The 13,908-nt window shown below is 37.3% G+C and overlaps 1 pseudogene across 1 annotated transcript; it reads left to right on the top strand.

The window, feature by feature from the left end:
- Positions 1-13,146: 13,146 nt before the first annotated feature.
- Positions 13,147-13,700, top strand: LOC105513244 (annotated as a pseudogene). Its single transcript, XR_001001971.1, has one exon. The product of XR_001001971.1 is annotated as a WAP four-disulfide core domain protein 2 pseudogene (transcript).
- Positions 13,701-13,908: the final 208 nt, after the last annotated feature.

Raw genomic sequence — 13,908 nt, 5'->3', positions numbered from 1 at the left:
GGTTAGATCGCAGAGTGCTGTGCTAGCAATGAGGGAGGCTCCGTGGCTGTGGGACCCTCCCGGCCAGGTGTGGGTATAGTCTCCTCGTGTGCCCATTTCCTTAACGCGCAGTATTGGGGTGGGAATTACCCGATTTTCCAGGTGTTGTGTGTCTCAGTTCGCCTGGCTAGGAAAAGGGATTCCCTTCCCCCTTGTGCTTCCCAGGTGAGGCAATGCCTCGCCCTGCTTCAGCTCTGGCTGGTCGGGCTGCAGTAGCTGACCAGCACCGATTGTCCGGCACTCCCCAGTGAGATGACCCCAGTACCTCCGTTGAAAATGCAGAAATCAGCCGTCTTCTGTGTCGCTCGCGCTGGGAGTTGGAGACTGGACCTGTTCCTATTTGGCCATCTTGCTCCGCCCCCGCCTATTTTTTTCTTATAGTGATTTTCCAACACTTTAGAACAGTTAGGCTTTTCTTTTTCCTGTGATTTGTACACTGGATGCTTCTGTTACTGTTATTGTCTTTCTGCTGACTATCACTCATGTACTGATGTGACAGCTGTGTAATTCACCAAACTGTTGGCAGGCCTTAACAATCCAATAAAGCTGTACTGCATAATTGGTCCTGGTCATAAAACCTTTAGGGAGACTGTTGGAAAACTAGCTGTGATTGACTGGAATGAGAGAAAATGTTCAACCTGTTGAACATTGGCTAAGGCTATTTGTAATAATAAATGCATATGTGTGTATAAATTTGAATATATAAATGTGTGTATATCCAGACACATATTTATATTATATACACATGCATCTGTTAAATTCTGAATATTTCGGCAACTTTTTGTTAACACAAGGTCCTTGACTGGGTAATAATGGTCCTCTTTAGACATTGCTAATTTCATTGCACAAAGAGAATGAAAGTTGTCTCTTGGTGAAAAGTGGAAAAAAAAGATCCTGAGAGTTCTTTAAATTGGAATGTTTTGGTAAAAGTTTTATTGAGATATAATTCATATACCATGCAATTCACTCATTTAAAGTGTACAGTTTTATGCCTCTTAATATATTTATAGAGTTGTGCACCCACCACAATTAATTGTAGAATATTTTCATCAGCTCAAAGAGAAACACCAAATCCATTAGCTGTCACCCCTTTTCCCTGTACATCCATCCCCATAGCGTTAAGTGACCATTAATCTACTACAGATATGCGTATTCTGAACATTTCATAAAAGTGAAATTATTACAGTATTTACAATATTTATTTCGTTGCGATTGGCTTCTTTCACTTAACATAATGATTTCAAGGTTCATCCTGTTGTAGCATGTACCAATACTTTCTTATTATTGCTGAATAATATTTCATTGTATGGATATACCACATTTCATTTATCCTTTCATTGATTGATTAGCATTAGTGTTATCTCTACTTTTTGGTTATTATGAATAATGCTGTCCTGAATATTCATGTATAATTTTTTCTGTGCAGACATAGCTTTTCCTTTTCTTAGGTATATACTCAGAGTGGAATTCCTGAATCAGGTTGTAACTCTATGTTTAACTCTTACAGAAACTGCTAGACTATTTTATAAGGTGGCTGCACAGTTTTACATTCTGTATCAGTGTGTGAGGTTCCAGTTTCTCCACATTCACATTAACTCTTTTATTATATTTTTCATTCTGTTAATCTTAGTGAGTGTAAAGTAGTCTTAGTGAGTGTAAAGTAGTCTTATTGTGCTTTTGATTTGCATTTCCCTGATGAAAAATACATTAGTCTGTTTAGGCTACTGTAACAAAATGCTACAGGATGGGTAATTTATAATCAATAGAAACTTATTTCTCACAGTTCTGGAGTCTGGGAAGTCCAATATCAAGGTTCTGGCAGATTTGATGTGTGGTGAGAGCTTGCTCTCTGCTTCCAAGATGCATCCTCACCTGGTAGAATGAGGAAAATGGCCAAAAAGGCTTTCTCAAGTCCTTTTATAAAGCCACTTACCTCATTGATGAAGACAGTGTCCTCATGATCCAACCATCACCTAAAGGCCTCATTTTCTGATATGGTTTGGCTCTGTCCCCATCCAAATCTCATCTTGAATTTTAGTTCCCATAATTCCCATGTGCTGTGGGAGGGACCCGGTATGAGATAACTGAATCATGGGGGCAGCTTCCCTCATACTGTTCTCATGGTAATGAATAAGTCTCATGAGATGTGTTGGTTTTCCATATAAGGGGTTTCCCCTTTCTCCTGACTCTCATTCTCTCTCACCTGACACCATCTAAAATATACCTTTCATTTTCCACCATAATTGTGAGACCTCCCCAGCCATGTGGAACTGGGAGTTCATTAAACCTGTTTTTCTTTGTAAATTATCTAGTCTCAGATATGTCTTTATTAGCAGCATGAGGACAGACTAATACACGTCCTAATATGATTGCATTGGAGATTAAGTTTCAACATGAAATTTGAAGAGACACTGCATTCAAACCAAAGCAGATAACAATGTTGAACATTTTTTTCATGTACTTATTAGCCATTTGCATTTATTCTTTGGAGAAATATATTCAGATCCTTTGCCAGTTTTAAAAATTGTATTATTTGACATTTTATCATTGAGTTTTAATTGTTCTTTTTATAGTGCAAGCACATGACCCTTTTCAGATATATGATTTGCAAATATTTCTCAATCTTGGTTTTTTTTTTATCACTTTCTTGATGATATTCTTTGAAGCACAAAGATTTTTAATTTTGGTGAGAATGAATTCATCTATTTTATGCTTGCATTTTTGTTATGAGACTGCAGCTTTTCAGAGGACCAATCCTCATATTTCATCCACATTGGAAATGGGTAGGTTTTCTCACACTGAGCAGTGCCATTATACATAGTAGCTCCCTGGCATGGTTTGTTAAGAATTCTGGAGACTATTCCAGACTTACTGGGAAGCAGAGTAATGTTTTTTCAAGGAACAGGAACTGATTGTGTTATGTACCCTTTAGCTTATGTTCACATGAGTGTTGATTTGTAAATAATAATAATAATAAGCTGGGTGTGGCAGCTAATATCTGTAATTCTAGCACTTTGGGAGGCTATGGAGGGAGGATTGCTTGAGCCCAAAAGTTTGAGACCAGTCTAAGCAACATAGCAAGACCTCAATCTCTACAAAAAAATGTTTTAAAAAAATCTGGGCATGGTAACACATGCCTATGGTCCTAATTCCTCAGGAGACTGAAGTGGAAGGATTGTTTGAGCCTGGAATTTCAAGGCTGCAGTGAGCCATGATCATACCACTACACTCCAGCCTGGGTCACAGACATTGTCTTAAAAGTAAACAAATAAAAATAATTGTAAAATTAATGATTATAAGTATAAATAATTAATAATATTTTCCCTGAATTGCCAAGAAGAAAAGTAATGGCATGTAGTTTGAACAGAGTTTTGATGAGGAGAAAAATGAATCTGGTGGACTGTCTTCCTCTATTTTTTCTCTTTAGTCCTGCCTTCTGCTTAATTGTATTTATTCATTTACTCAGAACATATTTATTAAGGATGTTCCAGACACCTATGATATATTAAACAAGATAAACATGAGCCCACATGTAGCATACATTAATCAATGATTAATTTTTTTTATCTCCTCCTCTCTTGCACTTTTGACCTTCTGCCTTTCATTGTCCTTGACCCCTGGATGGTGAACAGTGCTTCTAGAATGAAGATCTTAAAGCTGCATGGTCATACTCCCATGCATTGACCCAAACTTACTACTAGGCAAGAAGGCAAAACCTGCCACTCCTGACCAGCATCTGATAAAGATGAAATAGAAGTTGAGTATGGTGAACAACAATGCCCCAAGGTATTTGCTCAGACTAAATGGAGTAGAAGTAGAGAATTCAAATGCTAAGAGTTAGTTATCAGACAATAGTTTCAACCCACCACAGACTCTGGTTTGTCAAAACCATGATTGCAGCTATTCTCAAACTCATTCTAACCTTGAAACAGAGCAAAAGAGACTAAGTATGGGCAAATGTTGAATGAGTGCTTTCCGAAGCTCTTTCCAGATTTATACGACTTAATATCTGATAATTCTTTAAATGGAATTTTAAAATGACCAAATAAAAGTAAAATTGCCTCGTGACAAATCTTATTTTTCAAAATCCTTTTTATGATCTTACAGTCATTAAATACTAGTATTTTCAAGAACTAAGATAATCTGCTTACGTTATTGGTTAAAACCATTTGTGTTCAAATCAGAACATGCATGTAGCCTAGATCCATTTCTAAAAATATCTGATCTCATAAGACTGTGAGACATGACCTTATACAAGTACCCAAATCAAGTAATTTTAGAAATTTCTAACTCATTCTGAAGTTTGATAATGAATATTGCATTTAAACTTTTTCTGTACTTAAAATATTCCAGATTTAATTCATTACTCATTAATAAACCATTTCTTTTTAGCAATGGATTTCAGCACTATCTACATTGTACTAAATCATCAAATAGAAAGTAAAAATTCACCCAATTACCTGGACATTTTCCTTCTTTCTTTTTTTAAACAGTCATTTTGTTATGATATCACACACAGGAGATTAACCATAGATTTTACTTTGAATGAAAATGTTTAGATTGTGATGACACTACCTTAGTAGCTCTTATAAAACTACATCTTTGTTTATTTTTATTTTTTTATTTCCACTGGAGATAATAAGATGAAACATAGTTGAACGTTTCATGTTAAATTGTCTGGGTAGCCACAAACTAACAGGCAGATACATGGATACTTGATAGTTTCTACTTGTAATTTACACTTTTTCCTACAGGCAGAAAGCTGTACTATAAAATTAGAAAAGGAAAATAAGCATTTTTTTTTCAGTTACTTTTATCATCAGACTGACAGAGAGCTTTACCCCTTGTAATGGGGAAAGCTCCAGTATTATATCTGATCCCTCCAGGATTCTATTTGACATATGGAGTTAAAAATAAGGTAATAACAAGCCCAGTGCTTGGGAAGATTGTTTCTTTTCATTTCTTGCTATTTCATGAGAACATTGAGAATATGTTTTTGATCAAGAGCCAGAGTTATATTTCCTATATTTGTGTATGTATCTGAGCCTAATAGCCCCTGAATAGCTCATTTGGCAAATTCATATACATGCAGAAGTGTATGAGGCTTCAGAGGAAATGAACTCACTGTATCTATTTTTTAAAAAAGATGACAAAACACTATTAGAATTTGTCATCCTGGCTTGGATTTTCTTAGTTATTGTTGCAAGTAAAACTCAGCCTTCATCACAGTTAAGTATACAATGTGAAGTTTTTTTCTAACCTTTAATTGATCTAAACACAATTTTGTTGTTAGTGATAATTGGCAAAAAAATGGGGAGGGCAATAGCCTAGGTTTTCAATATCAAAAGGAATTTTCAGGAGTTTAAATTGGTACCAGGTAAACCATAAAAAAATACTTCTAGTTCATCGAAAATTTTGGATTGATTTTTTTTTTGGTTTGATGACTAGTTTATAAATTCCTGGTAAACCTCTGTTTAATAAATGCTACTTGGTATCAAGTAAAAAAACAAAAAAACTGTCCTTAGGATTCCAACACCTGTGTTCTAGATCTGGCTCAACCATGAATTAGCAAGTCAGGAATGTTTTCTGGGCCTAAGACTTCAAATCTATGAATTGAAGGGTGAGAAATAAAAGAAGTAAGATTAAGGGATCTATCAAATTTATCTAGCTGGAAATTTCTGCATTAGCATACATTTCTTTTCTAAAATTGCCTTTATCATGTTATTTTATTTCTTTCTTCTAGCTTCCTGTATTTATTAGGATATTTCTGAGTTATGCTGATATTGTTTTAAATTTTCATTACAATGTATTAATTTTTACAATAAAATTAATATAACAAATATAATTTTATTGTAAAGTAACTATTATAACTCCAAATCACAAGTATACCTCTTTCTCTTTTAAATTCTCTACCCTTAACGTGTCTTGGGGGTTCCTCTTTCTGCCAGGGACATTTGACTAGGGATAAAACATTTTAAATTGACAAACCCTGACTAGAAAATGGAGAAGTGACCTGAGACATTCAGGTGAGTCACATTGTCAAAAAAAAGGAATTCATTTGTCTTGTCAATTGATGCCCCTTGGGCTTTTGCAAGACTGGGTTCAGAGTCAGGTGTGATACTATTGATATACTATCAGATCCCCTCCTCTCTACCTCCACCCCCTGCCACCCCCGCAACAGAGTGGTGAGGGCGAGGTCATTGAGCAAAGGCTTGGATTATTTACCAAAATGACATTCTCAGCTTCTAAAACACTGACAACTGGGTGTTTTAGCTTCCCCTTTGGAATTGTTGCCTTCCCTCTCAATGGTCTCTCATCATTCTCCCCCAGCTTTCTCTCCCTAGCACAGATGGTAGTTCCAAAGATGTTCACCTAAGGAAAGAACCCTGGTGCTGTAAAAATAAACAAGACTGTTTCCCCTCTGGGTTTCTGTCTCTAACACAACTATTCCCACTGTCATGTCCTGTTTTTAAAAGGTGAAGAACAGTCAAGGGAATAGTGATGATAGAAAAAGTCAATGATTCAATATACATCAAATCAAAGTCATATTGTGAATATAAAAGTTTTTATGTGCCAGAGATGAGAATTTTTCTTCTTGCTTTTAAATACAAGTTTAACTTTTCAATTGTAAGTGATGACTTTCTTCTTTGAAACATACTCACACACCCACACACCCTCCCACATGCTCACACATTATTTAAAAGACATCTTTAGGACTGAAAGTACTTTATTTTAAATCTATTGACATTATTTTTCTCAAAGAAAGTTAATAATAATACATTTTTTCTTTGGTACTTATTTGTTTTTAACTTTACTTATTTATCATGATTGTCAGTGAATCATAGAGGATATGAAGCAGTCCCCTAAATGTCCGATAAAGAGTAAACATCTTTGGTAGGTTTTTACATCCCTTCATAAAGATTTGTAGGGTACTTTAAAATAATGAAGGGACAATTAAAAACAAACACACAAATAAAATTATTGCAGGATTGATAGGGCTTAGTTCGGTTTCTTCCACACATTTATTTTAGAGAGAATGGGAGAAGAAATGGGTACATTTACTGTTATCATGACACATGGAGGAGGTTCCAACAGGTTAGGATCAAGGAACCATCGTCATGTTCAGAGTTTCAGGGTGCATGAACAGTAGGGAGAATTCAACAGTGGGATAGAACAAAGGACCCCCTCTTGGCTAAAGGTAGTTAATTTGACTAATTGCCTAATCCAAGATCCATTACTAATAATTAAAAAACCTTTTTTAAAAAATCACATCTATTATTTCATATTTGAAGAAGTTTTAAATTTTTATTTATTTTCCTCATGGTTGCTGGGAAATAGAGGGTATAGTAGAAATAAGATCTTTTAGACTGAGATGAAAGCTGTATTCTAGTTGTGTATCTAAGGAATTTTGGGCATGTCATTTTTTACCTCTCTGTGCCTTATTTTCTGAATTTATAAAACTAGATGAAAATACTTCTGTTGCTTACTTCACAGAGAGGTGTACAATAATGGATGTCAAATTCCTTTGTGAGTTATAAAATTCAGTATACATGTGTGGTGTTATTAGGGCTGATTGGTTAGAACATCTTTATCTGTCTCCAGGTTGTAGTCTCTTGAAGGACATAAATATATGTCCTTAAAAAATATTTTAAGTCTCTTGAAGGACATAAAGCAAGATTGCTTTTAATCACAGCATCAGCACAATTCATAATGACAACTTTTCCTTAATGCTGTGGTGAGAATTGTACATAAAGCTATTGGAAACTTCACAGGGCCCTAGAGGCTTAGCATTAGTAAGAGATCATTTGACTCAAGATTCTCTGACTCATTAGATTTACTTTAAACTAGAGAATTGTAAGAAAACTAGATTTGGTCAACAAAACTAGATTTCAGCCACTTTTCACTTCTAACATATACACATGATACTGGGAATGTTTACTTAGTTCTCTCCAGTCTTTATTTACCACTTGCAAGCATCCTGCTAGTGCAGGTAGCAACATTAATTAGTGAATATGACAGTAGAAAAAAAATTGTGTGTATCTATAGTCATTTCTTGATATCTGCATGGGGTGAGGCACAGTGGAGTGGATTAGTTCCAGGACCTGTGCAAATACCAGTAAGCAAGTCCTTGCTATAAAACGGTGTAGTATGTGCATACAACCAACACATGTCCTCCCAAATACTTTGCCATCCCTAGATTACTTATAATACCTAATACAATGTAAATGCTATATAAAGTATCATACTGCATTGGTTTTTATTTGTATTATTATTGTTTCCTTATGTTTTTGATCCATTGTTGTTTGAATTCATGAATGTGGAATCTGTGAAAATGGAGGGCTGACTATATGACTTCAAGAAAGGAAGAAGCAGTTTGATATGTTATATGATCATATTTAATATCTGAGTTAAATTATCATCCAAAACCCTTTCAAAAGCATTGTTGCACTTGGTGATTGTATCTTTGAAAGACTTACCATATATTTTTTTAAGGTACAGCCTTACTTGTTACTTAAGACTTTCAGAGAGCAAACCCACCGTGGAAGGAAGAGAGGAAGAAAGAAAGGAAACTACTAATTTTTATTGAAAAACTTCTATGCTCCAGGACATTGCATATGATGGGTAATTTAGTCTTCCTGAAAACCTTGTGAGATAAAGTTTTCTTGTTTGCATTTTATAGATGAGAAAACTAACGTATAGAAAAATTAAATTAGTTGACAGGGCCATATCGCTAATAATGGCAGAGACAGTATTACAATGAAAGTATATTAAAGCAGTAGGCTTTTTATACATGCTGATGGAACTGATACATGTAATAGGTACCAGTTACAGATTACCTCACATGACTAATCTTTACACAGCTCTTCTTATGAGTGAGAAAATGTTTTAATTACACTATGTATGTTAACTCATTTGATTCTCTCCACAACCCTCTGTTTTAGATAGTATTACCAATCAGGTTTACCGACGAGGCAACTAAGCACAGATGAATCAACTAACTTGCAGAAGATTACTCAGCTAGAAAATATTGGGGCTGGAATTCAAATCCTTGTAGTATGACTCCAGAGTTCACATTCTGGTAAGATGCTTATCTTTCTTTATGCTAATTTTTAATCTCCCGGGAAACTCTAATAAAGTAAATCTTGTTGTCTCAATTTTTTTCAAATGAGGAACCCAAAGGCTCAGTAGCCTTTAAAGCTGGCACACAGTCCAGTTTTACTGCCTCCTGTCTGGAGGTGTTCCAATACATCTTTCAGCTGCATTGAGTATGAAGTGAGGGCTAGATAACATTAACTATTGGTCTGATTTTTCCAGTGCAATTCTAAAAGAAAAGAAAATCTAGACTTGTTCATGCTTTATACCTCTAAGGCTTTTTATGAAATGGCAGAAAATTTGAAGCAAATGCAGTGATACGATCATGCTGGTTATGAATGCAGGATTCAGACACAAACAGAACCGGGCTTTCTGTTTTGCTTTCTACCTATTGGTTGTTTATTCTTTGACAGTTACTTAAACTTTCTTAGCCTCTATTTGTTCAGCAATAAATGAGAAATCATGATAGTGTCTATGTCATAAGGTTTTGAATGACATTTAAATGAGTTACCACTAATAAATTACTTTGCCTAGTACCCATACATTGCAATCATTCAACAACTTTCATAAAAAGGTGTAAAAAACTAAAATGGCCCCAAACTAGTCACATTTATCAGTTTGTTGGTGTCAGTTCAACCATGCACTCACTCACTCACTCACTCACTTATTCAACACTTATTGTGCATTACTATGTTTCAGAATTTAGTTCTTCAAAGATAATGAGAATATAGACTCTGAACTTCAGCAATTCCTTATCTCCTAAGTAGAGCATTCCAAAAAGTGTGTACTTCACAACCCTAATTCTTCCAAATGTTCCACAGAAAAGTGTTTTATGAACAAATAAATTTTGGCATGTTTCTGTATAGTGTCTGCTTATTGAAGATTCGCAGCATGCATTGAATATAAAGGCTCTGAGAAGACTGGCATTAGAATGATCTGTTAACTGTTTAACTTAACATTTTTCCAGCATAACCAATCTAAACAAATGGCATCTTTTCTGGAATGGGTCCACATGGTAGCTACTGATATGGTAAAGGAATTTTTCTCAATGTCCAACTATATAATCCATAAAAATAGTAAAAAAAACAGTAGTTCATGTTTATGTCCTAAAGATAGCAGTACACATTCACTGTCTTGTCTCAGGTTTATGTCAACTACTCTTGGTCACAACATAGTCCAAGGAAACCTTGATTGCCCTTGGGACAAGCCATCCAGTTTTGCTGAAGTAATAACTGTGAGTGAGGGAACTCTAGAATGGTCGATAAGGGAGATGATAAATATCAATTTCAGCCTCAAAATGGTTGTTAATTACATATTTTTGTATTGAGACTTTTCACAATTTGTACCTGATCACTTGTCTCTGTGACGGACTGCAGTAGAGCAGATCTTATTGGTATAAGGTGTGAACTTTATCAGGAATTTTACATTTCCTGTTTCACATCTTCTCAATTCATCTTTTTATTCCAGGCACTGCAATAACCAGCTGCATGAGGATGTAGCCATTAATACCTTGCCACATCTGCACCATGAATCTGTTTCTTGCTGCTCCAGCACTTGTCTGCTACGGTGTCAGACACTTGCAGTAGCTCACTTAGCCAATCTAATGCATGCATACTTGAAGTTGCAATGAATTTAACACCCTCAGGTGTTAAACTATCAATTGAGAAATGGAAATTCATGTATAAATATGACTCTTTTTCATGTCATGGTTGAAATATTCTGAGGGATATTCTACACCTTTTTTTTTTTGAGAGGTATGCAATGTGTTCTCTATTTAGATATTGACATTAGTTAAACATTTACATGCCACCATTAGCCACTTTATAACTAGCTACAACAGAAATAACATCGGTGTTTTTATAACATAGAGTAGGACAACAAAACTCTCACCCAAACTCAAAGTGCTTTTTCTGTTTTCTTAACAACAATCAACACAGAAGACTTCTGTGACCAAACTTTTGGGGATTTCTCCCCACCAACAAGCAAGCAATTCTGTGACAGACACTAGCTGAGTATTAAAGCTCTGTTCTTTTCTGACACTGTCTACCTGGAGGTAGCCTCAGATCCCACAGGTTGAGGGCTCGGTGTCTGAGACTGTGCTCCTCATCCCACCTTGGGTCCCATTAAATTGCTGGAGACACTCAGAGAACTCAGACATACTTACTTCATCTGCCAGGTTATTACAGAGGATATTACAAAGGTTACAGATGAAAAGCTATGTTCTACACCTTTTTTTAAGAAGGACTGGGGACTAAGCCCAGTGATAAACAGTTCATTAATGTACCCTCAGGTTGGCTTTCCTTCCTTACCTGTTCCAATCTTAGACTCTTCTTCATTTCCTGAAATACCTTTTAAAATAAGCTGCTTAACCAGGTGCAGTGGCATGCCTATAATCCCAGTGCTTTGGAGGACCAAGACAAGAGGATAGCTTTAGGCCAGGAGTTCAAGGTTACAGTGAGCTATGCTCATGTTATTGCACTCCACTCCAGCCAGATGGAGTGGAGATTGGATGGCAGAGCAAGGGCCTATTTAAATAAATAAATATAAAATAAAGTAAATTATCTGCATACAAGTCTGCTTAATGGGGTAAACTAAGGTAAAACATAGGTTTATTTGGTGTATGAGAAATGTGCAAGTGCAATGCAATGAAGAAATAAATTAGGCTAGATTAACTGAATATAAATACTGTATTAGTTCATTCCCACACTGCTATGAAGACATACCTGAGACTGGGTAATTTATGAAACAGAGAGGTTTAATTGACTCACATTTCTGCAGGCTGTATAGGAAGCATGACTAGGAGCCCTCAGGAAACACAATTATGGCAGAAGGTGAAGGGCAGGCAAGCACATCTTACCATGCAAAAGGAGGAGAGAGGGAGAGAGTGAGTGAAAGAGGACATGCTACATACTTTTCAACAACCAGATCTTGCAGGCTGGGTGCAGTGGCTCACGCCTGTAATCTCAGCACTTTGGGAGGCTGAGGCAGGTGGATCACAAGGTCAAGAGATCAATACTACCCTGACCAACATGGTGAAACTCCGTCTCTACTAAAAATACAAAAATCAGCTGGGCGTGGTGGTGTGCACCTGTAGTCCCAGCTACTTCGGAGGCTGAGGCAGGAGAATCGCTTGAACTTGGGAGGCAGAGGTTGCAGTGAGCCAATATCGTGCCACTGCACTCCAGACTGGCGACAGATCGAGACTCTGTCTCAAAAACAACAACAACAACAACAATCAACCAGATCTTGTGAAAACTCCATCATGAGAACAGCAAGGGAGGAGTCTGCCCCCATGATTCAATCACCTCCCACCAGGCTCTTCTTCAACATGTGGGGATTACAATTCAACGTGAAATTTGAGTGGGGCACAGAGCCAAACCACATCACTTACATATTTAAAAAACGTGATCCCACACAGAAAACCAATTTTATTTGGATTATATTGCTAACTAAGAATGGTGGGACAATAACTATTTTAGAAAATGAGATACTATCTAAGAACTTGGGATAGGTAATTTCTTAATAGACCACAAAAAGCACTGAAACGTGAAGATAAATACTGTTCATGGGGCTTCATTTACCTTTCCCTTGATTTATTCAAAAACAAGAAAGAGAATGCAAGAAAGTCACAGAATTTGAGAAAATACTTGTAATGCATATATCTGAGAAGAAACCTATAACCAGACTATATAAAGAACTCCTGGCCGGGTGCAGTGGCTCACACCTGTAATTCCAGCACTTTGGGAGGCTGAGGTGGGCGGATCACCTGAGGTCAGGAGTTTGAGACCAGGCTGGCCAACATGGTGAGACCCCATCTCTACTAAAAATACAAAAATTAGCCGGGTGTGGTGGTGCATGCCTGTAATCCCAACTACTCGGGAGGCTGAGGCATGAGAATCGCTTGAATCTGGGAGGCAGAGGTTGTGGTGAGCCAAAATTGTGCTACTGCACTCCAGCCTGGGTGACAAAGAAAGACTCTGTCTTAAATAAATAAGCAACTCTGACCTGCACCCCGCCCTGGCAGAGCACCATGCCTGCCTGTCGCCTAGGCTCGCTAGCCGCTGCCCTCCTTGGCCTGCTGCTGTTCGGCTTTACCCTAGTCCCAGGCACAGAAGCAGAGAAGACGGGCGTGTGCCCCGAGCTCCAGGCTGACCAGAACTGCACGCAGGAGTGCGGCTGGGACAGCGAATGCGCGGACAACCCCAAGTGCTGCAGCGCGGGCTGCGCCACGTTCTGCTCTCTGCCCAATGATAAGGAGAGTTCCTGCCCCCAGGTGAACAGTAACTTCCCCCAGCTCAGCCTCTGTCAGGACCAGTGCCAGGTGGACAGCCAGTGTCCTGGCCGGATGAAATGCTGCCACAGTGGCTGTGGGAAAGTGTCCTGTGTCACTCCCAATTTCTGAGCTCCAGCCACCACCAGGCTGAGCAGTGGGGAGAGAAAGTTTCTGCCTGGCCCTGCATCTGGTTCCAGCCCACCTGCCCTCCCCTTTTTCTGGCCTCTGTATTCCCTCCTGGGCTGACCACAGCTTCTCCCTTTTCCAACCAATAAAGTAACCACTTTCAGCAAAATAAATAAATAAATAAATAAATAAGCAACTCCTACAGACTAATAAAAGAAATCAGACAACTCAAAATTTTAAATGGACAAAGACTTATATATGCACTTTACAACCAGATTGGGCTTTGAGTCCTATTAAACTGCAAATATTCTTAAAACTGTTACACCTTTATAAATAATTAATTTCTTAGTGTGAGTAATTGTAAACAACTATAGAGG

Source organism: Colobus angolensis, unplaced genomic scaffold (assembly GCF_000951035.1).
Source record: "Colobus angolensis palliatus isolate OR3802 unplaced genomic scaffold, Cang.pa_1.0 Scaffold226, whole genome shotgun sequence".
Taxonomy (NCBI): Eukaryota; Metazoa; Chordata; class Mammalia; order Primates; family Cercopithecidae; genus Colobus; species Colobus angolensis.
The sequence above is the reverse complement of the archived record's forward strand: the minus strand, read 5'-3'. Positions and strand labels throughout refer to the sequence as shown.